Raw genomic sequence first — 27235 nt, forward strand, 5'->3', positions numbered from 1 at the left:
TTTGGAATAAGGCTGTAACATAAAAAAATAAAACGTGGAAAAAGTGAAGTGCTCTGAATACTTTCCGAATGCACTGTAGATTTTACAAATGCTGTAAATGTTGTTCGGAGATTTTGCTCTGTATTACACTGAAAAAAAAATATTCAAAGATGATTCCTTGGATTTACTATTTTTTTTTTTTACGTTAAGTGGTTGTAAACAATTTAATTGTGTTAAATTTAAACAAATTAAGTTGACCATTATTAAACTTTATTTGTTTGTTTAAATTCAACACAAATAAATTGTTTGCAACAGTTCTGCATGCAACACTTTTTTTCAGTGTATCATAAGTCACAAAGTTGCTACAGATTTGTTGGCTGCATCATGAAAATCCTGTTCCAACACATCTCAAAGGTGCTCCTGTTCCAGCACATCTCAAATATGCAGTCAAAGGTGCAAATTAAAAGTTTCCTTATTATGCAGATTAATTCGCTTATTTTAATGCAAAAAAATAAATAAATAAACTCGCACAATATTTTAACGTTATCTAGAAAATACTGATTGATTTAATACATTTTACACACGTGGCTAAAAACAGGGCAAAACACTCTTGGCAAGATTTTTTGCAGTGCTGGATTGAGATCTGGTGATTGTAGATGCCATTTAAATTCATTAATGTGAACCTATGGTCATGTTCAATAAACCACTTTGAGATTATATGAACTTTGTAAGATAGTTTGATTATTCTACTGGAAGAGACATCACTACATGGCTTCACTGTGGTCATGATGAGATACACATGGTGAGCATCAATACTCATGAAATATTTAAATGATGCTCAGTTGTTACTAAGAGACTGAATGCATGACGAAGAAATCATTCACACAATTACATCACAACTACTGATGCAAGTCTGAACCACTGATGCATATATCCATGCTTTAATGCTATTTAGTCTGATATTAGCATTCAAATGTCACTGCAGAAATTGAGACTCATTAGAATGGGCAACTTATTTCAAATCTGCAGTTGTTATTTTTTGGTAAGCCTAAACTGTAGTTGGTTGTCTGTTTAGAGATACTCTTCTGCAGGCCTTGGTTTTAAAAATTGGTTATTTAAGTTACTGTTGTCTTTTACAGTAGTCTGGTCATTCTCTTCTCACCTAAGGCATTAGTTTAGTTTGGTTTAATTTTTGTAAATGGACAATATACAATACATGCAAACCTATTTTAGTCTTAGGCAAAATGCATGTTGTCAGATTTTAGCAAAAATGCTAATATTCACTCGTAGTCCCCAGGCAGGTTGAAGTTTGTAGTTATGCCTTGTTGATGTCAGAGGAGAATGGCCAGACTGGTTCCAGCTGATAGAAAGGCAACAGTAACTCAAATAACCACTTGCTGCAACTGAGGTATGGAGAAGAGCATCCCTGAATGCACAACATGTCAAACCTTGAGGCAGATGGGCTACAGCAACAGAAGACCACACCGGGGGCCAATCTTGTCAGCTAAGAACTGGAAACTGAGGCAACAATTTGCACAGGCTCACCAAAATTGGACAATAGAACATTGGAAAAATGTTGCCTGGTCTGATGAGTCTCGATTTCTGCTGCAACATTCGGATGGTAGAGTCAGAATTTGGCATCAACAACTCATGGATCCATCCTGCCTTGTTTCAATGATTCAGGCTGGCAGTGGTAGTGTAATGGTGTGAGGGATATTTTCTTGGCTCTCTTTGGGCCCCTTAGTATCAACTGAGCATCGTGTCAACGCCACAGCCTACCTGAGTATTGCTGCTGACCATGTCCATCCCTTTATGATCACAGTGTACCCATCTTCTGATAGCTACTTCCAGCAGGGTAATCCGCCATGTCATAAAGTGTGAATCATCTCAGACTGGTTTCTTGAACATGCCAATGAGTTCAATCCATTAGAGCACCTTTGGGATGTGGTGGAACAGCAGATTCGCATCATTCGCAATGACGTGATGCTATCAAGTCAATATGGACCAAAATTGACAACACCTTATTCAGTCTATGCTTCATAGAGTTGATTCAGAATTCAGCAGCTAGTTACCTGCTCGCGTACTTCTGATCACATAACTCCAATTCTCTTTCACCTGCACTGGCTTCCTGTTCACTATCGTATACTATACAAAATCCTCCTCTTAGCATACAAAGCTCTTCATAACCTGGCCCCCCACTATCTTTCTGATCTTCTTCATTTGTACACTCCTTCACGCTCACTGAGATCATCTTCTGCTGAACTGTTATCTGTCCCACACTTTAAGATGAAGTCATTTGGAGGCAGGGCTTTTAGTTATACAGCACCAAAGTTATGGAATTCCCTGCCTTTGCACATTCGCCAGATGGACTCTATTTCCAATTTTAAATCTCAGATAAAGACGTTTTTGTTTAGGATAGCTTGTAATGATTTGCTGGTTTAATTTTATGCTGATTGTCATTTTTACTGCTTGTATTTTTATGATGTACTTGTAATCTGCTGTAAGGTGTCCTTGAGTGCTTTGAAAGGCGCCTAAAAATAAAAGGTATTAATATTATTATTATTATGCCACGAAGAATTAAGGCAGTTCTAAAGGCAAAAGGGGTCCAACCCGATACTAGTAAGGTGTACCTAATAAAGTGGCCGGTGAGTGTGTATAATCAATGCTGATTGCAGATTACAGGCTATATAGACAAATGCATAATTCCTAGTCTACAGTACATGCCTTACTGCATTAACTCTCTTGTAATTGCCTGAACTGACATTTACATTAACAAGCAATGGATTAGGTCTTCATAATAAAGTGCGCTTCATTAAAATAAGCTGTACGTAAAATGAAACAAAACAGATTGAAGCATAACAGGGGTCTTCAACATCTACCCAGTTTGTTTAATGAGTTTGTTTAAAAGTGTCACCTTTTTCGATGTCCCCTTTAGACGCTTCGACAGATACTGGTCCCTCATGTGTTTGTACACAGTGTAATGTGTGACCGGAACACTGAACACATTTACTAATTACACATCTAACAAGCTTGTTAGACCACACTGGCGAGTACCAATCAGAGCCATTTTGTTCTCGTTAGCAAAATCACAAGCTTACCCCACAAAAGCAGTGATGTAATACCATGTAATTAGCGATTTAAAGGTGCATGTTTCTTCTGACGGATAATATGTTTTCATGGATACCAAGGCGGTAATTATTCTAATCCTCAGAGTGTTCAAGCCTGTATGATTTTTATTTATTTATTTTTTTAATTCATCACTAGAACACAAAAGGAGATTCTGTACTCTCTTCTGAATGTTAAAAGTGGATTGGGACAGCAGGGGTCAAGCTCCGAATTAAAGATAAACAGTGTCATTGCTCATTCATTTCGGTTTCGTGAAAAATGTCTGTCATTGTTTCAATCTAAATTAGTTGTGAAATTAACTACTAACAAACGCTTCAGTGGAGTCATGCCTAATGGCTTTAGTTTAGTGCTGTTTGGTTTAATTCAATTTTGACAGTGGTCTTAAACGTTGAAAATGTTCATTTGGACATTGATTTCGTAATATCTGAACCATAGTGATTCGAATATTAACATAACAAAAATGGTAGGCATTTTTAGTCTGAGCAGCTGCATACAAAGTGACCCGTATTTGTTTTTTGAACATTGAACATGAACAATTTGATAGTTTACTTATGAAGCCACATTATAACACCTAGAAATACAAGTATACACAAGTGTAAAGTGTAAGATGAGAAAATAGTTTGTTGAAAAACAAAATCGAAAAGTTTTCTAAAAAGATGCGAAAAAGGAGAAAAGGTGACAGACAAAGAAAAAAACAGTATGCAGGCACTGCCAGACTGTGGTGAAATATAAGTCGGGAATATGACTAAAAACAGTCATTGGGACTGCAGAACACAGCACACTTGTTAGATTGATGCAGACATTGACTTGTACCGCAAAGAGACCTCTATCTCACTCATGGCTTGTCCTCTCAAGTGGTGGAAAGACAATGCACAACGTTACCCACTGCTGTCAACCTTGGCTTAATCATACCTCTCTGTCCCAGAAACCTCAGTCCCAAATGAGAGGGTTTTTTTCTGTTGCAGGGGACATGCCCAGAGATCCCAGCTTTTACCAGATTATAGTTATATGAAAATTTTCCTTAAAACCCATCTCTATCTAAGTGAGTGCGTGATTAAATGTTGAATGTGATGAGTTTTCAACAATACTAAATTGAAACTTTATTATTTTTTTATGGTTTAATAGTTTTTTGTTATTAAAATAGAAAAATTAAAGTTCCTGTTTCGAAACTTACAGATAGATGGCTAATTTGTATGTCATTGATATGTTCAGTGCTAGGGTAAATAAACACTTGGCACTTTTTTTCGAGTCTTTTCATTAGTTTTGTTTTTCCTGTAAATTATTCAATAAATACCGTACCGTGCCATTCATACCGAGGTATTATCGTACCATGAAATTCTGATACCGTTACATCCCTAATAATAATACATCAAGGGTACATAAATAAATAGTACAAAAGTACTATTTAGTACAAAAGTGTTTCTCTTACATTTTTTAGGTACCAATGTATACTTTTAAGGTTCAAACAAACAAAATGTAAATAAAAAATTCTTACACTTCCTTCGGAACAGTATAACAGAAAATGTTGGTGGTTTTAAAACCTTGAATTTTCTATACCTTGATAATGGTTATCGTCCTTTCCATTTGCATGACAGACGCAGCTTTGGTTTAGGAATTCATTTTGATTAATCAACCAGCCCTATTATTTCAAACAATACACATTGGCATGTACTATTTTTGCCTGTCATCACTATTTATGTTTGTCTGTCTTTAGTAAAAGATTGAAAAATCAAAAACTTGCATGACTACATTATGTATGTCTGTTGCACATACACTAGATCATGTTGTCTGCAACACCAGTTTTATAATTTTATTTAATTTATCTCCTAGGCAGGGACTGAAAATAAGTATAGATAGATAGATGGATGGATAGTACAGAGGAATGGTAGAATGATATAATTATATAATGTTCGAACAATAGTTAGAAGGATTGATGGAACAATCAATGGATCAACAGGATAATAGACAGACAGACAGACAGAAAGACAGACAGACAGACAGACAGACAAACTGACTGACTGACTGACTGATTGATTGATTGATTGATTGATTCTTTGGGATGGCTGAGTATTCTAATAATGACTTCACATTTTCTTTTTTTTCTCAAGGTAAATGCCTGGAGTCAAAAGTCTGGCTAGGTGAGTGTTGTATGTGAACTCTTTAAAATCAAACACATTCCCTTTATTTCTTTCGACTACAGCACAAAATAACCACATCTAAGCATGGGCGCCTTTGGATTCTGTCAGCTCAAAACCGTGTGCTGCAGCCACAAGTATTTAGTTCAACAGTCCTCAGGACGCTGGGAATCAGTACTTGTGTATTTCAGCATTTAGTCCACCTAAAAAGCATTGCTTATCCATCCCCCCCCCCCTTTTTTATAGAGTCTGTTACATCCCTTTCGAGCTTGTTGAGACTCAGGCAGGGCATGACTACATAATGGTTATGTCATTATGTAGTCATGGCCATATGACATTTAAAGTGTCTCTGCCTGTCAGCCAGTCTCTGAGTGTCTGGCAGCAAAACAAGGCAGTAATGTGTATTTATAGAGCAGTGGCCATGCGGAGCGCACAGGGCTGAATGGAGGCGTGTGTCCGATGTGATTGCTTGACCCTTGGTTGAAGGAAAGAGTTGACTGACATCTTCAGGCATTGACTATAAGAAGGCCCTTTACTTTTAGTGCAAATGGAGTTTCCTTTTTGAGCCACCAAGACAATATGTAGTGGTCAGGATTTTTGTCTGTATGTGACTACTGCACATGGTGAGTTGCACTTGCTGTTTGTGGAACTTCCATTCAGTAAAACTAAAACAAATCAATGAAATCCAAATGTACTCTTTCTATTTGTATACAGAATGTGCAGATAAAAATCAGACTTATTAGCCCACCGGTATGTTTTTTTTCCACAATATCAGTTTTTTTTTTCAGCAAATTTCTAAAAATAATAGTTTTAATAACTAATTACTTATAAATGATTGTTTTTTTATCTTTGTTAACTGGGCAAGTTAGGCAAGTCATTGTATAACGATAATTTTTTCTGTAAACTATCTAAAAAATATTGCTTAAGGGGGCTAATAATATAATAATATTGACCTTAAAATGACCTTTAAAAAGACAGATTTTATTCTAGCCAAAATAAAACGAATAAGACTTTCTCCAGAGGAAAGAATATTATAGGAAATACTGTGAAAATACCTTGCTCTGTTAACATCATTTAAGAAATATTTGAAAAAAAAAACTAGGGCTCTATTTTAACAATCTAGCCTAAAAGTCTAAATCGCATGGCGGGAAAGCATTTAGGGCATGTCTGAAACCACTTTTGCTATTTTAAGGACAAAATAAATACGGTCTGTACCCAGCGCATGGTCTAACAGAGGTGTGCTCCTTTTCTTAATGAGTTCTGGGTGTTTTAAGCATAACATGCATTAAACCAATCAGAGTCTCATCATACTTTCCCTTTAAAAATCAGCTGCGTCGCGCCGTGGTGCATTTGCTATTTACATGCCATTCTTTGGGCTCTATTTTAACAATCTAGGTGCAAAGTCTAAAGCACAGGGTGCAAAAGAATTAAGGGTGTGTTCCAATCCGCTTTTGCTATTTTAAGGACAGAAAAACACGCTCTGTGCTGCTGCACATGGTCTAACACGGTGGAGCTTTTTCTCTTAATGAGTTATGGATGTGTTTTGAGAATAAACCAATCAGAGCCTCGTCTCCTATTCTCGTTAAGTCAGTTGCGTTGTGCCATGGCGCATTTGTTATTTACATGGCAGACCTTGGGCTCTATTTTAACAATCTAGGTGCAAAGTCTAAAGCACAGGGTGCAAAAGCATTCCACTTTTGCTATTTTAAGGACGGACAAATAAGTCCTGCGCTATGGTGCATGGTCTAACAGGGTTGAGCCTATTCTCTTAATGAGTTATGAATGTGTTTTGAGAATAAACCAATCAGAGTATCATCCCCCATTAGTTGCGTCGCACATGGTGCATTTGCTATTTACACGGCAGACTTTGTAAGTGGAAAAACTTTTTTCACTAGGGAAAAAACAGTTAAACAGACCATCTGCAGTGAGAGGATAAAGAATGAGGCTCCTCCAATCTGACTTTTTGTTCTCTCTTTCGTGAATAAGGAAACAGTTTTGTACGCACTTCACTGAAGACATCCATAAGCCTACACAATTTTGTTTGTTAAGTGAAAAGATTTGTTTCAAAACTATTGCTAAATTTAGTTATAATTTCCAGCAAACAAATAAATGAACAGTAATAACAAAGTGTGGTCGACAACGTTATATCCAAATACACATGCTATTTCTCATGGTCCAAAACCTGACAGCTGGACAAGTCTAAGCTTGTTTTTAATAAAAGAAATATAAATATGCATATAATAAGAACTACAACTAATATAAATAATATAATATATTTTTAGAATATAAAGATATTTGTGTTTTGCTGTACATCCTGTGTGTATTAAGCCACGTGTAAGCGTTTGGACCTGCATAGGCGCATAACTAACTTGCTATTTGTGCAAAACGTGAAAATTATGGTTGCGCTGGTCTGAAAACAGCAATAAATCACACCAAACATGTCTTGCGCCTTATTGTGCTAGGTGTATGATAGGGCCCCTAATGTATTTGACTTCAACTGTACATCTATACATACTGCAGCAAAAGACACATTTTTGGAGTTAGAGTATGCTGGTCCTGCAGTAAATTAAGCGAAAACAAATAGCTAATTCTAGTAGTTTCCTTTTAATTTTTTTTAAAACATTTGACTAATTGTTTACAGTTTAACACAAGTTAATCCCATTATTCACTTAAGCATCATGCGTTATTGTACATCTGAATCTGTCCAGTTGGTTCTACAGCCATGATATGCAATCTTTTTTTTTTTCATTTTGTTTTCTCTTCCTCTTTTAAAAACTTAAGAGCGTATGCTTTAAAAATGCAAATAGTAGAAAGAAAAACAGGTTAATTTGACAGCCGTATAACACTGGACTAGAAAGCTTGTTTTTAGTGGCTTTGTTTTTTTTTAAGTCTGCGGATCGCTGGCCTTCCAGTTTCTGCTTCTGAAAGAGGAACCAATATTTTATTCATACTTACACAGTCTGTGATTCTGAGAAATCCCGATGCCACAAACAATGGCAACATACAAGAGAAAAGAAATGACAGTGGAGCATTTTGAAATGGGATGAGACGGATAACGCATTAGAGAGTTGAGGTAAAGTGCACTGAGTTTCTATCTTGGCACTTAAAGGGACTAAGAAACTTGTTTCATGACTGTTATGTCCTTTAAACATCAGAATAAATGATCAAAAACCACTTTATAACGCATACTTCACAGATATTTATATGCTGGTTTTCTCAAAGAAGTAAAAATGCTACAATTGTCATTGGTCTTTCTTGTTTTTCTTGTTCTCTGTGTTTGCTTTAATTTTATTTGGTGTGTGTATGAGATTAATTGGAAAAATTGATGTAGGGCAGGGCCTTTATCGGATAGAAAAACTCCTGCATTTTTATGAAAACACACAGGGCTTCTGTGGCACAGTTTTTATTTTATTTATTCTTTTTTTCTCAGTTAGCCTGAAATGTTTAACATTTAAAACGTTTTTTTTTTTCCCCCACATACTTTCACATACATTCTGATGCTGATAAGGTGAACAGAAGTTGCTGATGAGACCATGTTTAAAACATTACGTTGAAAAAACTAATCTAACATAATGATTCTTGGGGTCGAAACTGACTTGAAATATGTACAGTATGCAATGCTTTTGGTTTCACCCAGTGTACTAATTTCCACTATTAACTAGTGGCTTATTACCTAAATAAAATATTGACTGTATGAATGCAAACTTATGAAGTTTGCTCTCAGTCTACATCTCCATAGTTCCAATACCTAAACCCACTATTATACATTAAATGTACTTAAGTCCAATACTTTGCTACATTCAAAAATAAATAAATATCCATCCATCCATCCATCCATCCATCCATATCTCTCTCTCTCTCTCTCTCTCTCTCTCTCCCTCCCTCCCTCTCTCTCTCTCTCTCTCTCTCTCTCTCTCTCTCTCACAAAAGCAGCATGAACCGTCAACTATTCCGAAATGGTTTTATGCAGCGGATGCCCCTCAAGAACACTCTCACATTCACACATACTCAAACACTATGGCCATTTTATTTCATTCAATTCACTTATACCACATGTCTTTTGACTTGTGGGGTAAACTGGTGCACCCGGAGGAAACGCGAACGGGGGAAAACATGCAAACTCCACACAGAAATGCCAGCTGGCTTATTTCACGTATTATTAATTATAATAATAAATATATTAATAAAAATTAATAATAATAATAATAATAATAATAATAATAATAATAATAATAATAACATTCTTATTATTATTATTATTAATAATATTTAATAAAATATTTATGATAATATAATACTGTAGGCTTTTTGATGTGCTTTTTAATGTATATTTACTAAAAAACAACACGTTTAAGTTTTTTTTTTTTTGATGATTGATTTTTTTTCGAAGGTGATTTTATCCCCTTTTGTGTGCATCTACTGTGAATCATTGAATGTTCACCAACTTTATTTATTTATTTTTGGTGAGGAAAGTTAGTGAGAAGAACTTTCTACAGGTTTGGAAGGACACGAAGGCGAGTAACTAAAAAACAGAATCGTAATACTGTAGGGTTGTCCAATCATTTCTAAATTCACTTTGCTGCCTTGACCAGCTTTGTTTAATATTTGCACAGTAGTTCTCGTTTATATATGCTCGGAATAAAAGGATTTCTATGACTCTTTGTGATTCTGTCTGAAGCTGTGTGGTAGGCATGCAGGGTTTTGCTGCAGTATTGTTCATTTAGTTCTAGACGTGTGCTCGTGAGTGAATTGTTTAGCGCTCTGCCTCACAGCTTTCACTGCTCGGTCTTGACACCTGAAGTAATTTTTCTCTTCAGAAACAGTTTTAGATGACTTGCCGTCCTCACTGGGGTTTATTCTGTTGTTGTTTTTCTTTCCTATCTCACCGAATACAACACGAATAGTTTTAGAAGGACGACTCATATTCAGTTTATCACACATTTTCACTTCAACACAAGAAACTGGTTGAGTTTAGCTACTGATATGGATTTGTTAGGTTATAAAACCATGCTCACACATCAGGGTCATTTTAACATTCATGGAAATCCTATCTTATTTGTTGATTGTGAGCTTTGGAAGGTCACACTTTAAATAGAAAAGAGCCTCTTTGATATTCGAAGAGATCTGGGCATGTTTTCATTGATGGCAATCATTTCAAGTCAATGCAGATTATTTTTTTTTTATATTTTAGAATAGAGGTGTGAACCTATACTGGTCTCACGGTTCGGTTCGGTTACGATTATCATGCCATCGATTCGGTTCAATTCGATATCGGTGCATCACGGTGCATTGACAATGCTTTCCATATATAGTGTTATATTTTAGGGGGGAGGCTATAACATGCTGTCTGTATAAACACACAGACACACAGCAACACACTGTCTCTCATTCAAACACATTCACAAACATAGACCGCATCAAACAAACAAACACACACACGCACACACACACACAAACAAACACACTTAAGCCCTTGCAACAGGGAGAGCTCGCGCTGAGCGGAGCAGAAAAACGAAAAAAATAAGCACTTTTCCGACGGTCCCTTACTGAGAGCTCCTCAGCGCGAGCTCTGCCGGCTAAAGTAAACGCAGACTACGAGGGCTTAAACGGAGCAGTGCTTGTGATGTCGAGCGAAAAAAAAGAAAGACAGCTGTGAAACATAACCAGCCTTGTCTTTCTGTAGGAAACACACTTTAGATCTTTTTAGGGTAAGCGTTTTTTGAGTTATTGCCGTTATTGAATGTGTGTCAGGAAAATCGAAAACAAAACCAACTGAAGCGCGCTCATTTCTGGCGCCCCACTGGATATACAGCACCCTTAGCATTTGCCTATGGTGCCTATGCCACGGGCCGGCCCTGAGTTGGCTGAGTGTTGTAAATAACGGTGCTCACCTCCCTCGCGACAGAGCGCATAGGAGATAAATGACGTCAGTACATAATAACCGGTTATGGTTATTACTGAATCGATACCGAATTGTCCGTGTCTGCATCGCGGTGCACCGAAGAAACAATTAATTTTGACACCCCTATTTTAGAAGTAGTTTTAAGTATGCATATGTTTTTTTTTTACTTATTTGACATTATTAGATATTTATACTAGGGTTATGCTGATAGATAATGCCATCATCCATCGCTGATGGCCGACAAATTTCACACTGCTGAGCCGGCTTCGCGATTCATCGCCCCACCCCACATTTATATTGATATATAACTTATCACTTGCATGTCGTCTTAATAGTAATAACGGTCTTTTCATGAGCTGTGTTAAATGTTACATATAGCTGCCGCTTGGATGGCTGACAGCATCGTGAGGTTAAATGAAGGAAAATGTTTAGATTCAGTCGCAAACGCTGCTACCTGCAAACCACGTCCCACAGAATTCACAGTGAATGGCTTTAGTCATTTTCATAGCGGAATTGAAGCCACTGGATATCTTTTATCCACTCTTGGAAAAGTGTAAATGGTGGATTAACATTCAGCACATGATCACTAATAAGATGTGCCGTTATTAGTAACTGTGGGTAAATCTGTCAGTGTTATTTTCATTCTCTCATCTTCAGTGCTTCACATTTTGGCGGTCGTAGCTCCTGTCAATTGAAGCCAGAAGGCACTGACTGAGTGATTGACGGCTGATATTAGCCAATCATTCGCGTTTAGTTCTAGAGCAGCGAGCCAATAAGAAGAGCACAAAGGTGGGCCAAGCATTGCAGGCTTTTTTACTTCAGCATGTTGACATAAGAACTGTTTTGAGTGCTGCATTTGGCGTTTTTAGGTGCAGAGATACATTCTGCATAAATGTCTCCTAAATACGCGCACGTGGTGAGGATTTTGCCGTGAAAACAATGAAAATGTATGCACTACAGTGAACTCCAAGCGAACTCTCGACTCCTCCACCGGCTGTGGGTAAAGCCATTAGAACGACACAGATCACTGCCTATTCATGCCAGAGTCCCGCGGAAAAAAAAGTAATTGACAGGTGGTCGTTTGTTTGTAACTTTATTTATGGTTTGGTTATGGGTAAAGCACAGACCATGTGGGTCAGGTAGTGAAAATGGTAAGCTACAGTTAATTAATTTGTTATGAATTAATTGATATTTAACAACCACCCCCACCCCCCGCCTACGACGACGATGGCATCGTCCACTTTTGCCTTCAGAAATGCCTTAATCCTTCGTGGCAAAGATTCAACAAGGTACTGGAAATACAAAAGTAATTTTGTCCATATTGACATGATAGCATCACTCAGTAGTTTATAGTTTATAGGAATTTATATTTATAATATTAAATTTATTAACATTTGTTTTTTATATGTCATCTTTTCTTTAAATTAAAAAAGACAAATTACTGCTTGTGCGAGGCGTTTCTAATGCAGAATCTATAGGACAGGACAACAAATTTGATTCTGGTCTCTCTTCTGGCTGCTGTCATCAGTCTCACACATTTTTTTTTTCCTTTTTCTAAAAGACTTTTGAGCAAATAAGATAAATCGTTGATACAAGGCAGGATGGATCCATTCATTCATGCTGTTGAAGCCAGACTTATCAGACCAGGCAACACTTTTTACAATCTTCTGTTGTCTAATTTTGGTGAGTCTTTCTGAATTGTAGCCTCAGTTTCCTGTTCTTAGCTGACAGGAGTGGTCTTCTGCTGCTGTTGCCAATCCGCCTCAAGGTAAGCGTGTTGTGCATATATATATATATATATATATATATATATATATATATATATATATATATATATATATATATATATATATATATATATATATATATATATGTGTGCGTGCATGCGTGCGTGTTTGTATTTTATTATGTATTATTTTTCTAAGGCAGCTCATATAGAGCTATCAAAACTTAGACTACATGCTTTTCACAGCACCTACTGCTGACTGTCTTATATAACTTTTCTAGCACCAATATATCTGTCTTTATTTTTTTATAATAATAGTAATAATTTTCATGTTTGTGTGTACAAATTGTGTTTGAGTTTGAATATTAAATTACTAACAGTTATTTAGTTTAGGAAAAATTTAATTAAATTAAATAAATTAATAAGTAAAACAAATAATGAATAAATAAATAAATAATAATAATTTAATTAAATGGGAGTTTGTACTAATTAATTAGTTACTTGATTAATTAATTACTTTTATTTTTTATTATTTTTATTTATTTATTTATTTATTTATTTATTTATTGATTGATTGATTGATTGATTGATTAATGAATTACAATTAATACTATCAATTAATTAATAAAAAAATCTCCCTTACTGATTTATTGTAAAGTGTCATATGAACTGGAATAGAGTGCATTAATCTCATGCGCTACACATTTTGTTTGGTGTTTCAGACTCAGATTGGATTAAAGTACCTAATTAATTGTCCCTGCAGTTTCTGGACAGTGAATGCTTTAATGTGACTGCCTCACATTTCACAGGTTTCCAGAATGACAGTCTCCTGCTGCTAAAATTGTGCATTACAACTGAGCAGGATATGTATTATTTCTTCATGAGCATTAAGAGTTTTGAAACTAATAATAGTCTGCCCACAGCTCTTCAGTTTTAAAAAGCCCCTAATTTTCCTTTCCAAATTAAGCGGTTTATTGCCATTTAACTTGAAAATGATATTTTCGGGTGCTGTTTTGATGGTTAGGATGATAATGAAGAGGCAAATTTGGCTTGCTTGTAGGTTGCCTGTGAGCTGATTATTTTCAGGATGTTATTGTTGCCAGGAGCAAAGCTCAAGAGCAGCCAAACTCACAAATTACATTTTGTTATGTGAGTTTTCCGAAATGCTGAACCCCGTGGACAAACATTCAAACTTTTTCGTCTTACTTTAGACCTTGACAAATTGAATTCACATTCCTTCTGAATTATAAATAAACAATAAAAAAGCTTTCATTTTTAAGGGAACCGAAGACTGACGTGTGTTCATTTTTCAGATGCTTGATCTGTGTATAATAGACGAGTCGATTTTCATAGTTTTTTTTTTTTTTTTTTGCTTGTTCTATTGATTAGTTATTATGTGTTATTTCTTTGAAAGTTGTTGGGAAAATGTATTTTAAATGCATAAACTTTGACATGCTAAAATTACTTGATTTAGATGTTGTGTTATGTCCACAAGCCTTTTTATTTATTTAACTTCTTGCTTTTTGTGTGTATTGTGTAGCTTGCTCATTGTCACATGCAATCCGTTTTTATTTCACATGATTTTCAGGGCTCAAAATTAAGGATTTACCAAATGTATCTCTGACCACACCAAATAAGTATTTCCACAATTTTTTATGTTTCAAAACAAGGAAAATATAGCTGTATTGGTGCACTTTTTAACTCAACAAAACTTTTCTTAAAAAAAAAACATTACATTAAAAAAATAATTTAAAAAATTATTTTCATGTATCTAAAATATGCACAGTAAATGTCTGGAAAAAAGTCCCAGATCAGCAGTTAACTACACGTGAACGGGGAGTAATCTCCCATTAAAGCTATGTTATTGTAAAAAAAAAATAACTAAACCATATTGACAAAAATAACTGCGAAAGAAAGCAGGTGAAACACACCGTGTTTGATAATGAAAGGATGATCACGTGCACACGGTTAATTTAGGCATGTTAATAATCAGTTTAAAGAATAATTCAAATGAAAGCAGTGACCGCTGCTGCTTACAAAAAAAAAAAATGTGTATTGTTTCTTTTTTTTAACTTTTTTTTTAACTGCACTATCATCGCACTTTATTCGGTCTATTTCTTCCTCTAGGCACAGTTGCTTAGCACAAGTAAATGTTAGCTTGCACGCTTTTTAACAGTCGCGCAAGTGATCATCCTCTCATTCAGTATTTACCTGCTTTCTTTTGCTCGCTTAACAGTTATTTTTGTCATTCATGCTGTTTCTCGATTACAAGGTCAAATTTGCACGACTGTTGGGCCATGCTTATTGTCGAACCCTGCTTTTAAGAAAACTACATTTTAAAAATGACGTCCAACCAGCCAAAGTGGCAATTTTACTCAAATTTAGGTTGAAACGTAACTTTTTTTAAAATATATATATATATATATATATATATATATATATATATATATATATATATATATATATATATATATATATATATATATATAAAATATATTTTTATATATATTAAAAAAAAAAAAAAAAAAAATATATATATATATATATATATATATATATATATATATATATATATATATATATATATATATATATATATATATATATATATATATATATATATATATATATATATATATATATTCCTTAAAAAGAAATGTACTATTTATTTATTACTCTTCCCACATTTATACACTACGTGTGGGTCATCCCCATCAGGCTTGTGTTTCCATTGCCAGTAGTACCCTTACTTGGTATGTGTGATGTCAAAAAGCTGTGATCAATATCACTCTTGTTTAAAGGTGAAAGCCATGCGGGTTGTTCACCTATCAAATCTTTTGTAACAAGTTCTATATTTAAAAACAAACTCATGTCAATCATGTGCAAATTTGGGCTGCACAATTAATTGAAATTAAATCAAGATAACAATCACTATTCATTATGGAAACATCTCTATGAACAGTAGTAAATCTCCTCAAGGCTAGAAGGCGCTCTCATGCAGAAAACCGCAAATAATAAGACACAGGAAATCAAACAGAGCAGATGATTTAATTGCCTTTATTGCTTCTGCGCGACTAATAGACACACAACCATGGAATCATTTCACAGAAACACTCGAAAGAAGTTATGGTGTATCAAATTAGAACAATTCTCATCGATTTCAGGATTTTACGCAGCTTGTTACTGAACTATTGCTCTGTTTATAAAACACAAGCAGGTGCTGGAGATATACAGCTGTTTACAGAGTCGACTTTACTGACAAAATGAGCATGGGAATCACCTTCGATATCCTTGCAGCCCTATCCAGCTTACCCATTTCAGTAAAGTCTTTCGATTGGAGTTAAAGAAGGTGTGTAATCATGGTGGCTCAGCTTTAAAAACATGCCAATCTGTGTTGGATTCCCAAAGTGGCTAACCTTAAATTCTCTACTGTTAATAATTACTCTATTGTATGCCTCGGGTTCCTGCGGCTCCATTCTTAACAGATGCTGGCACCCACTTGGTTGTTGAAATCCCATGCTGTGCTGTACCAAACCGTACCGCTGAATGAAAACAAGCCATAAGATGTTCAATGTAGTTGCTAAGCCATCAGAAAGATCCTTTTTTATGTAGTATATTTTTTTGGCCTTCACTTCCCATGAAGAACTCTGAGAGCGACCACTTTAAGGGTCTCCCTCCTCCTGCTTCTGCAGTACTGATTGATTTGCATGGCAAACAGTCGGGTCGTGCTCTGTTATTCTCAGCCATTACATTGTGGAGACACAACATTTCTCAGAGGTCAGGAAAGGAAACTTCTCAATATTTAGAGTATGCAGAGATGAAAATGGGAAACACGTTGGCTGTAACCCGCCGACTGTATTCCAAGCTGAGGAGAATAACAATCACTGTCTGAGCTGAAATCAAGAGGAAACTGTGTGTCTCTCCCTGCAGCCACTTTATGTGTACAACTGCTGTGCGGAAAAATTGGAATCTTAATCTCTAAACAATGTCCTTGAAAACACTTTGTTTCTAAGATGAAAATCAGGCTGCTGTTTGCCAAAGTTCTTTAAAGACTCAGCCAGCTGAAGGATGCTGCATACGGACATTGCATCCTAAAACAGCCTTTTCACTTCGAAATGCTACTGAGATCTTAATGCATTTGTGGAGTAAAATGATGCTAAAATTCATCAAAAATGGCTCTTTTAAATATCTGATTAAGCATAACCTGTGACTGCACTGTTTATTTTAATGTTGCTAAATGTGCTCTTATAAAAAGAAAGTGTATTCTGATAATTATTAATGAATGTATCATTTTTGGTGGCTTTTGGTGGCAAGAAGGTTGCTGGTTGAGTCCCGGCTGAACCAGTTGGCATTTCTGTGTGTGTTTGCATATTTTTCCCCATGTTTGCATGGGTTCCCCCTGGTGCTCCGGTTTACCCTACAGTGCAAAGACGTATGTTATAAGTACATTTACATTAAGTCATTTAGCAGACGCTTTTATCCAAAGCAACTTATAAATGAGGACAAGGAAGCAATTTACACAACTATAAGAGCAACAATGAATAAGTGCTATAGGCAAGTTTCAGGTCTGTAAAGTCTTTTTTATATTTTTTTTTAAGTACAGTTAGTGGTATATCCAGAGAGGCAATTGCAGATTAGGAAGTTAAGTGGAGACTAAATAGTTGTGATATAAGTAATAAATAAGTGATTTAAATGAACTAAATTGGCCGTAGTGTATGTGTGTTTGTGTGAATGCAATTGTGTATGTGTGTTTCCCGGTACTATGTTTAGGTTGGAAGGGCATCCGCTGCGTTAAACATGTGCTGGAATAGTTGGTGGTTCATGTGGCGACCCCTGATCAATTAGGGACTAAGCCGAAGGAAAATAAATGAATTTATTGTTTTTATACATTTATACATTTATAATATTGGTGTGTTTTATAATATGACGGCTTAATATTATTTAAAGAAATAGTTCACCCAATGGTGAAAGTGTACACACCGTTAACCTCTAGTGGTTTAAAATCCTTGAGTTTTTTCTTCTGTTGAGCATAAAAAGAAGATATTTTGATGAAGGTTGGAACTCAGTAGCAATTTACATCCATGGTAGAAACAATTTATATAGTATGGAAGTCAGTAACTGGTTTACATACATCATTCTTCAATTTCTTTTCAGGGTCAGAACAAGTGGATGGAGAAAAAATTATGACACAATTTTCATTTCAATTATCTCTTTCAGATGGATTATTTGCTTTAACTCACATTCTCAGTCTTTTTATATAAAAAAGTTTCCCCATCTGCCAAGTTCAATCATCGTTTTCTGTCTATCAGTTATTTTATCTGTCAGACAGTTAAATCAATATACAGTGGGTTTGATGAAAAGGTAAAGCTTATTTTCATACTCCAGTGGGTGAATCTGAGGGATTTAAGCCTTAACACACTCAAATCTAAACGGAAATTAGATCTGGTTGGATTTTTATTTAAAAATGTTACTACTATATAAATACAACTCTTCATGTGCTCCCTAGACATTAAACAGTTCTCAACACATTGCCATATTGTTTTCCCTTTGATTTCTTTTCTCTAAAATTTATTTAGTTGATCTGAAAAAAGGTTTTTAAAAAGTCTTTTAATTACCCCCATAAATCCCGCAGAAGCTCTGCTACAATAGCTGTGTTTGTATTTTTTTTTCCAAAACGTTTGTGTCTAATACTGTAGGTCCATGTTAGTACCTTGAATTTCCAGTGGAACTAAAAAAAAAAAAATATATATATATATATATTATGTTTCACATTACCTCAATACAGTTTCTCATTAAATTTTCTGACCAGTCAAATGCTCTCTAGTATCTGACATGTACTGCCGACTTCAAGACACTTTACATTTGATGCCCTTTATCACTGCCAGAGCTGCAATAAAAAATTAAACGATATTGGCTATTTTTTTAAGGGGAGGTTACTACAGTATATGCTCCGGCCTGTCTTCATGTTTAAGTTGAGATCAGTGTGACCAGACTTTTTTCTCGGCTTCCCGGTTTTGAATTTGATTGGTTGGGCACTCCAGTTACTAGTGACCAGTGCATAGCACAAACCACATGGGCCTACCCGCAAGAGGAGGTGAAGGAAAGTATCAAAATCTAACTCTCCTTCATGTACACATCAGACATTGCCTGCAGTTAAACTCACCGGTTTATCATGACACTTTTATCGATCATTTTTTCCCACAATTGTCAGCATGAACCAACATATTCAAAAGAATTTAAAACACTAAATAAAACGAATTTATACCCCATTTCGAAAGTAGAACATACCCTCACATTAAGTGCAGTGAGAGGGGGCAGTGTTTTAAAGTGTTATGGTTATGTTGTGGTTCTGTGACTGCTGGTGTTGGTTGCTGTATGGTTAAAAATGATGATGTATGTGATAAAATAACTAAAAAAAAAAAACATGAAGCTTATATTTTGGGTATTTTTTGTAAGTTTTGGTGGATTTTTGGCAAGAAAAAGTCCACTATATCTGGCAACACTGGTTGAGATTACCTCAAGCATGTAATATAACTGCGCTTCGCTGGAGGTACACATTTGTACACTTTAGGTGCCATTTTGTTCCTTTAAAGTACAAACGTTGACTCATCAATAGGGCCAGATGGAATCTGTGGACGTTTTTTGCTATTTCTGCAGAGAATTTTGGTAAAAGTCTGCCAATTTCTGCGGAACTATTTTGGGAGTATCATAACTAAAATCTTAATATATGAAATAAAAAATAATATCTTTTTAACTTTTAGTTAATGTTTAAAATGCAAATCCAATAAGATTCACTTTATTTGGTAAATAAAGCAAGTTTGTCATATAATATATCTAAAAGACAGAAAATATTACCGTACAAACTGCATTGTACATAAATCAGATAAACATTTTCATATTAGTCAATAATAATACTGAAATTAAAAAAAAAAAAACTGAATAAATATAGATTTACACACATTTACTCAAGTAAATAAACAGAATTAATGATGGACTAAAAATCTGCAGAAATCTGCGGAATTCTGCGCGTGCAGATTCCGGGTGGGCCTACTCATTAATAGGGCCAGACAGGATCTGTGGATATTTATTTTTTTTTGCTTTTTTTGTGCAGAATTTTGTAAAAAAAAAAAAAAAAAAAAAAAAAAAAATTCTGATTCATGTGGAATAATTTTTGTATAGTAACTAAAAACTTACAACCTGAAATCTATTTAAACATAACTAAAAACTCAAAAGTTTAACTTTATAATATATATGTGTAAACCTTTATTTAAAGTTTACTATGCAAAATATAACAAGATTAATTTGTTTGATAAAGTATAAAAAACTGAATATAGTATTGTAAATAAATCAAATAAACATTATCATTTATCAGTTGATAATATTTATGAAAATGTTATATAAATCTGAATAAATATACTGTATATTACACACATTTACATGATACACAATTTACATGAAACTGATTCCTTGATCTGCATATTTCCTCATACAGATTGCGTTTGGACTTAAATATAAATGTGAAAAGATACCTCCACAGTGACATCTTTTGCACCATTATTTCTGAAAGTAGCAGGTCAAGCAGCCCCATTTCTGGTCCTCCAGTATGGAGCTGAGTTCCTCCACATCTTGTCTCGGGCTGTAGTTTTTTTGGGATATAGCCTTTGGTCACAGGTTAGACACATGGAGAGCATCCATTAAAGGGTCTGCAAACAGATGGCAGTGATGTTTGAAAGCTGTAACAGAAGGTCGCTTTGCAGTTCAAGCTCTCTGTCACCCTTTCTGTCTACGTTCCAGGGAAAGCGTGACGAGTATTCATATCACGAGGCAGAAAAATAGCTCTGCGGTGTGAGGTCTGACTGCAGGGACAGACTTCAACCCTGGAGGTCAGTCGCCTAAACTTGTGTTTGTTACTTTTAAAAGAGAATGTATAAGATGCTTTGACATTTGCTTTTATGTGCAAACTAAAAGGACTTTGCTTTTTCTGTGTGGAGTTACATTTGACGAAAATGTATTATTGTAAAATGATTTTAAATTAATGGTTAAATGCTCAGATAAGCTCCTAAAATGAGGATAAATGGTTATATTGGTTTATACAGTACTTAAAGGGAGCATTAAATGTTTATATATATATATATATATAGTTTCTGCCAACCCGACTCTACACCATAACTTTTCAATCCAGATGGATGGGGCAACCATTACTGCATCCAAAATGGTGAAAAGCCTTGGAGTAACGATTGATGACCAACTAAACTTCTCTGACCACATTTCTAGAACTGCTCGATCGTGCAGATTTGCACTCTATAACATCAGAAAGATCCGACCCTTCTTATCTGAACATGCAGCTCAACTCCTTGTTCAAGCTCTTGTTCTCTCCAAACTGGATTACTGCAACTCTCTACTAGCTGGGCTTCCAGCTAACTCTATCAAGCCTCTTCAACTGCTCCAGAATGCAGCAGCACGAGTTGTCTTCAATGAACCTAAACGAGCACATGTCACTCCGCTGCTAGTCCGTTTGCACTGGCTGCCAGTTGCTGCTCGCATCAAATTCAAAGCTCTGATGTTTGCCTACAAAGTGACTTCTGGCCTAGCACCTTCTTATCTGCTCTCACTTCTACAGATCTATGTGCTCTCCAGAAACTTGCGTTCTGTGAATGAATGTCGCCTCGTGGTTCCATCCCAAAGAGGGAAAAAATCACTTTCGCGAACGCTCACGCTCAATCTGCCCAGTTGGTGGAATGAACTCCCTAACTGCATCAGAACAGCAGAGTCACTCGCTATTTTCAAGAAACGACTAAAAACTCAACTATTTAGTCTCCACTTCACTTCCTAATCTGCAATTGCCTCTTTGAATATCACACTAACTGTACAAAAAAAAAAAAAAAAAAAAAAAAACTACTAATACTTCCCTTCTTAGACTTTACAGACCTGAAACTTGCCTTTAGTACTTATTCATTGTTGCTCTTAGTTGTGTAAATTGCTTCCTTGTCCTCATTTGTAAGTCGCTTTGGATAAAAGCGTCTGCTAAATGACTAAATGTAAATGTAAATGTATATATATATATATATATATATATATATATATATATATATATATATATATATATATATATATATATATTAAAATATAGTTAACATAATATGTGTAATATTTATGCAACTACATTTTTCCATTTGTTTTTTTCCTATGTATATGTATGGATATTTATGTATTTTATTATACACACCAGTTTTGTGCATGCTTAAAGAATGTACTAGTATGTTATTTATTTATTTATTTATTTTTTTAACAATTAATACATATTTAGAAATTTATATATAATATTTATTTTTTTAAATAATATAATATAATATAATATAATATAATATAATATAATATAATATAATATAATATGAATGTTATGATTAATAATTGTTTTGATTAATCGGTCACTTTATTTTCATGGTCCGTTTGTTGAATTTAAGTTACATTGTATCTACAGTACATGCCAACTAATTCTCATTAGATTATAAGTAGACTGTTAGGTTGGGGTTAGGGTTAGTGTAAGTTGACATGTACTTTCTAAGTTTCTTATAGTCAGTAAATGTCTGTTGAAGGAGCAGTATCAACAGATATTAAGCAAACAGTCTACTTATACTCAAGTGGACCAAAAATAAAGTGTTACAGTTTAATCTACTTTATTTTTTTTAACAGTATTTGATGTGTTAATGTGTATACATAGTTTTACTTATTAATATAGCTATTATTATTATTAGTAGTAGTAGTAGTAGTAGTAGTAGTAGTATTCATGTATTTGATATAAACAATGTTTTAAATTTTGTATACAATACAGTTGAAGTAAAAATTATTAGCCCCCCTGATGTATTCACCCCCCTGTTTATCCGCCCCCCCCCCCCCCCATTTTTTGTGTAACGGAGAGAAGATTTCTTCAACACATTTCTAATCATAATCATTTTAATAACTCATCTCTAATAACTGATTTATTTTATCCTTGCCATGATGACAGCAAACAACATTAGACTAGATATTTTTCAAGACACCAGTATTTAGCTTAAAGTGACATTTAAAGACTTACTTAACTTAGACTTTAACTAGACAGGTTAGTGTAATTAGGCAAGTTATTGTAACGATGGTTTGTTCTGTAGACTATCGAAAACAAATATAGCTTAAAGGGGCTAATAATATTAAACTTAAAATTGGTATTTAAAAATAAAATAAAAACTGCTTTTATTCCAGCCAATATAAAACAAAATAAAACTTTCTCCAGATGAAAAAATATTATATATATATTATATATATATTGTCTGGATTACTGTTACGGTTTTAAATGTGTGCAAAATACTAATGTGTCTACAGTATTAAGTAGTACAGTAACACATAAGACCATTTCACAATATATCATTGTGCATTTACTCAAAAAAACACCAATTTGGTCTGCTGGGCATTGTCCTTTTTTTCTCCGGCAGCTTTAGCATTGTTTGAAGTTTAATCGTTTGTCTTCATTTGTGGCTGTGACATCGCTACAAAAGATGATTAAGTTGTCCTTTTGAATGAGGATACTGAAGAGACTAGTGCACGGAGTAATTACATTGTGCCTTCTCTTTATAGTGGGACAGATTTGATGCATCACACTGTAAAAAAAACGAGAAAGGGAAACTGGGTTTCTGTCAGCCTTCATTGGCTGATGGTCTGTTCACACTGAACGCTTTTTATTCACTATACAAACGCAGGTGCATCCACACGCTTTCAGCTTATTATGACCAGACCTGAATTACTGGAGACAGGTGGAAAGTGGCCAGTCGTGTGAAATAAAATATTAAAGCAAGTGGAATCTGGAAACAAATGCTGGGCAAGATGTCCTCAGAACTGAATTTGCTATTCTGAGACATTTGTGAAGTGATTTTATTGTACTATAGTCCCAAAGTGATTTTTAGTGAGTGTCTGAAATAAATTTTTAAAAGTTCCCAATAGAGTAACTATAGGTATAGTGTAGCCCATTAATGATTGACATACATCATTCAACAGTTTAGACAAACTAATATAACAATATTAAAAAAGTAAATAGAATAAAACCGGGCGATGCAGTGGTGCAGTAGGTAGTGCTGTCGCCTCATAGTAAGAAGGTCGCTGGTTTGTACCTCGGCTTAGTTGGCATTTCTGTGTGGAGTTTGCATGTTCTCCCTGCATTCGCGTGGGTTTCCTCCGGGTGCTCTGATTTCCCCTACAGTCCAAAAACATGCAGTACAGGTGAATTGGGTAGGCTAAATTGTCTGTAGTGCATGAGTGTGTGTGTGTGCATGTGAATGTTTCCCAGAGATGGGTTGCGGCTGGAAGGGCATCTGCTGAGTAAAAACATGCTGGATAAGTTGGCGGTTCATTCCGCTGAGGCGACCCCAATAAAGGGACTAAGCCGACAATAAAATGAATGAATGCTAGAATAAAATCAGTAAGTGTAAATAGTTTTATAAATTTTGTGAATTTCTTTTACTACTAGTAATTTGGACCTATTATTCTAACCTAAAGACACTGACAACGGAGATGAGGATCCACATGCGGTTGTGCAGGCGCATGTAGGTAGGGATGGCTGACGTGAAACTGACGTTCAATAGTTTCAAGATTGCAAAGCGCAAGTGTTTTGAGACACTGCACCGAAGCATGATCTGAAACACCCAGATCATGTGACTAAGGTGTTTCGAAACACACAGGTCACGTGACTAAAGTGTTTCAACACCAGGTTATGTGACTAAAGTAATTCAAAGCATTGGTCATCACACATGTTTTTCGCGAACTAGAGAATCTGCATTTGACTGGCAGGGTCAGAAAAAAACTCTTTCTGTCCATGTGCACAAAGTTACTCTGCTGCAAATGCCCCGGGTACGATTCCCGACTTGTAAAAATACTCTAAAATTATTACTTGATGTAATTTAATAATGTTACTTTCTATGACCAAAACAAGACATATTTATTCACAAAGTGTTAATTCGTTCATTCGTAAAACAAAACACATTACAAAACAGAGCATTAAAAACTAACATGTTTAACACCCTGGATTAGAACCCATTATCTCTATATACTAGTCAAAAAAGTCTTACCGGTTCACTAAATCACTTGAAGCTTCAACTTCACACCGTGGGGTTTAATATCTCAATTTGCTGTTGAACTGTCGAACTGTTACTTTGCTATATAACATAAAACAATGAACACTAGGTGTCACTGTAGAGACAGGCTTCAAAATGTTTCAAAGCTTCGACACATTTGCTTCAACTGTTTCTGTTTCATGAAGCCTCACTTTGCCCACCACTAAAAGTAGGATAATCCAAAGAGCGTAGTCGAAAAACAGCCAAAACAAAACCACACTATGTAATGCTCCCCTAGGAAAACAAGACTCCACAAAGTGTGTTTGGATTTGAGCAGCGTATATAGTCTGTGTATAGTATATGGTCCTGTGTGTTTGTTTAATCATCGGTGAACCAGAACAGGTGTGTGTGTGAGGTGCATGATGGCATATGTAGTTCATAAAGTGACAGAATTGTAGTCTGGGTGATTGTGCATGTTTACCAGTGATCTAGATGCCTGGATTGCTGGTGATCGTGACCATTATAAAAATTTTATAATAACAAAAATCTATTGTGATTAGTGTACACTTTTCATTATTAATACTTAATATAAAGTTAATGACAATATATATATATATATATAATAAAATATTTATTGTTTAACTTTACTGTCATAAAGACATGATCATCAGCAATAGTAATGATCTCTTTATTAGTTGAATAAAAGTATTTTTAAAAGAAACCAAACAGGGAATGAAAGAAAAATTAAAACAACATAGGCTCATTCTGATAGTGTAGCCCTATATACATTTCTGGAGATTGCAAATTAGGGATCCAGAGGAATGTATGGCTGCATTTTGTCTTGAAAACAAACGGGGCGGTATGACGTCATTCCTTTTCGAGGTTACCAGCTGACCACTTAATTCTATTTGGCCGGCTTGTTCGCTGTTACCAGTCTCTCCAGTGGCTCGCCATGACTTTTCTATTTCTGGATTGCTTTTGAAATCACTGTCGGTTGGGTTTAGGGAAGGAGGTGTGTGGGTGAAACGGGGCTTTTGAAAATACTATCAGTTAGGTTTAGGGAAGTAGTGGCGAGGGTCAGTTGGTCAGTCAGTAGTCAGTCGGTCAGTCAGTAGTTAGTCGGTCAGTCAGTAAAACAGCAGCCTCTAGTGGATTTACACAAGAACAGCAGGTGCTGAATGACACTCCTGAGAGAAATTTGTGATCTCAAAAAGTGTACACAGCGGCCTCTGGTGGATTTGTGAAAGCAAAAACTACAAAAAAATGTAGCTCCTCTGATGTTTTTGGTGCTCTCCAGAAATGTATACAGGGTAATGCAGGGGTTGGGAACCTTTTTTTTTAGAGCCATTTCTGTTATATATATATATATATATATATATATATATATATATATATATATGTATATGTATATATATATATATATATATATATATATATATATATATTATTATTATTATTATTTATAACTACTGGAAAATATGAAGCGTCACATATTGAGCAGGAACAATGGAGAAAGGACAGTTTATTTCTCTTTTTTCAAAAAAGCAGCACAATTTAAATTAAACAATTTGCAGCAACGGTATGCAACAGCGTTTTAATTGTGGCTAGTTTTAAAAAAACTAAAATCCTAAAAATTTTACTATTATTTAGAAAAAAATGGCAAACAACTTATGTTGGTAACTGCGTGCACGAGTGATTAACATACAAATGCAAGTTTTTTTTTTTTTTTTTTTTTTTCCCTTTATTAATGCTGCAATTCAAGTTTCATAGGTTCATAGGTTCCCTACCATTGGGTTTATGTATATAATAACATTGGATATAGTGCTACATTTTCAGACGCCTGGATTGGATTAAAATGAACTTAAACAACATAATTATTGTTTTTGTTTTTGTTTTGTTTTGTTTTTGTTTTTTTAAGCTAACTTTTAACTGTTTTAGGTTCAAATCTACTTAAACGTGTTAGGTTACCTTAATTGATTTGTTTTGGGACAACATGAATGCATGCATTTTTTTACAGTGAATGAGAAGCATTGCATCATTTTTTTTTTTTTTTTACCATAAAACCAGCATATTAAAATGATTTCTGATTTTAGATTAATTGACTTATTTGATTTATGAAATGATTTTGAAACATTTGAGCAGTTAGTGAAGTGTCCAAACTTATTTTGTTTTGTCAAATTTATTATCCAACTCATTTTGGTGTATTTGTACAGTAAATATAACCTTGTATTGAAGCCAGGTTTCATTACATTTGTTTTGACACGCAGGCTTTCTGTAGCTTGTGTAGTAT

At 34.9% G+C, this 27235-nt stretch overlaps 1 non-coding gene across 4 annotated transcripts in view; it reads left to right on the plus strand.

The window, feature by feature from the left end:
• LOC147834555 (uncharacterized) overlaps nt 1-27235 on the plus strand; it is a 139892-nt gene that overhangs the window by 48357 nt on the left and 64300 nt on the right. For 2 of the 4 annotated variants that reach the window (XR_015504533.1, XR_015504532.1), the window contains exon 3: nt 5214-5243. This is a non-coding gene — a transcript (uncharacterized LOC147834555). Of the gene's footprint in view, nt 1-5213; nt 5244-5486; nt 5935-20662; nt 20752-24391; nt 24443-27235 lie in introns of those variants that run through there. The other 2 variants (XR_015504534.1, XR_015504529.1) reach the window with 2 other exon arrangements.

This window comes from Danio rerio, chromosome 12 (genome assembly GCF_052040795.2).
Source record: "Danio rerio strain M-AB ecotype USA chromosome 12, GRCz13ab, whole genome shotgun sequence".
NCBI lineage: Eukaryota > Metazoa > Chordata > Actinopteri > Cypriniformes > Danionidae > Danio > Danio rerio.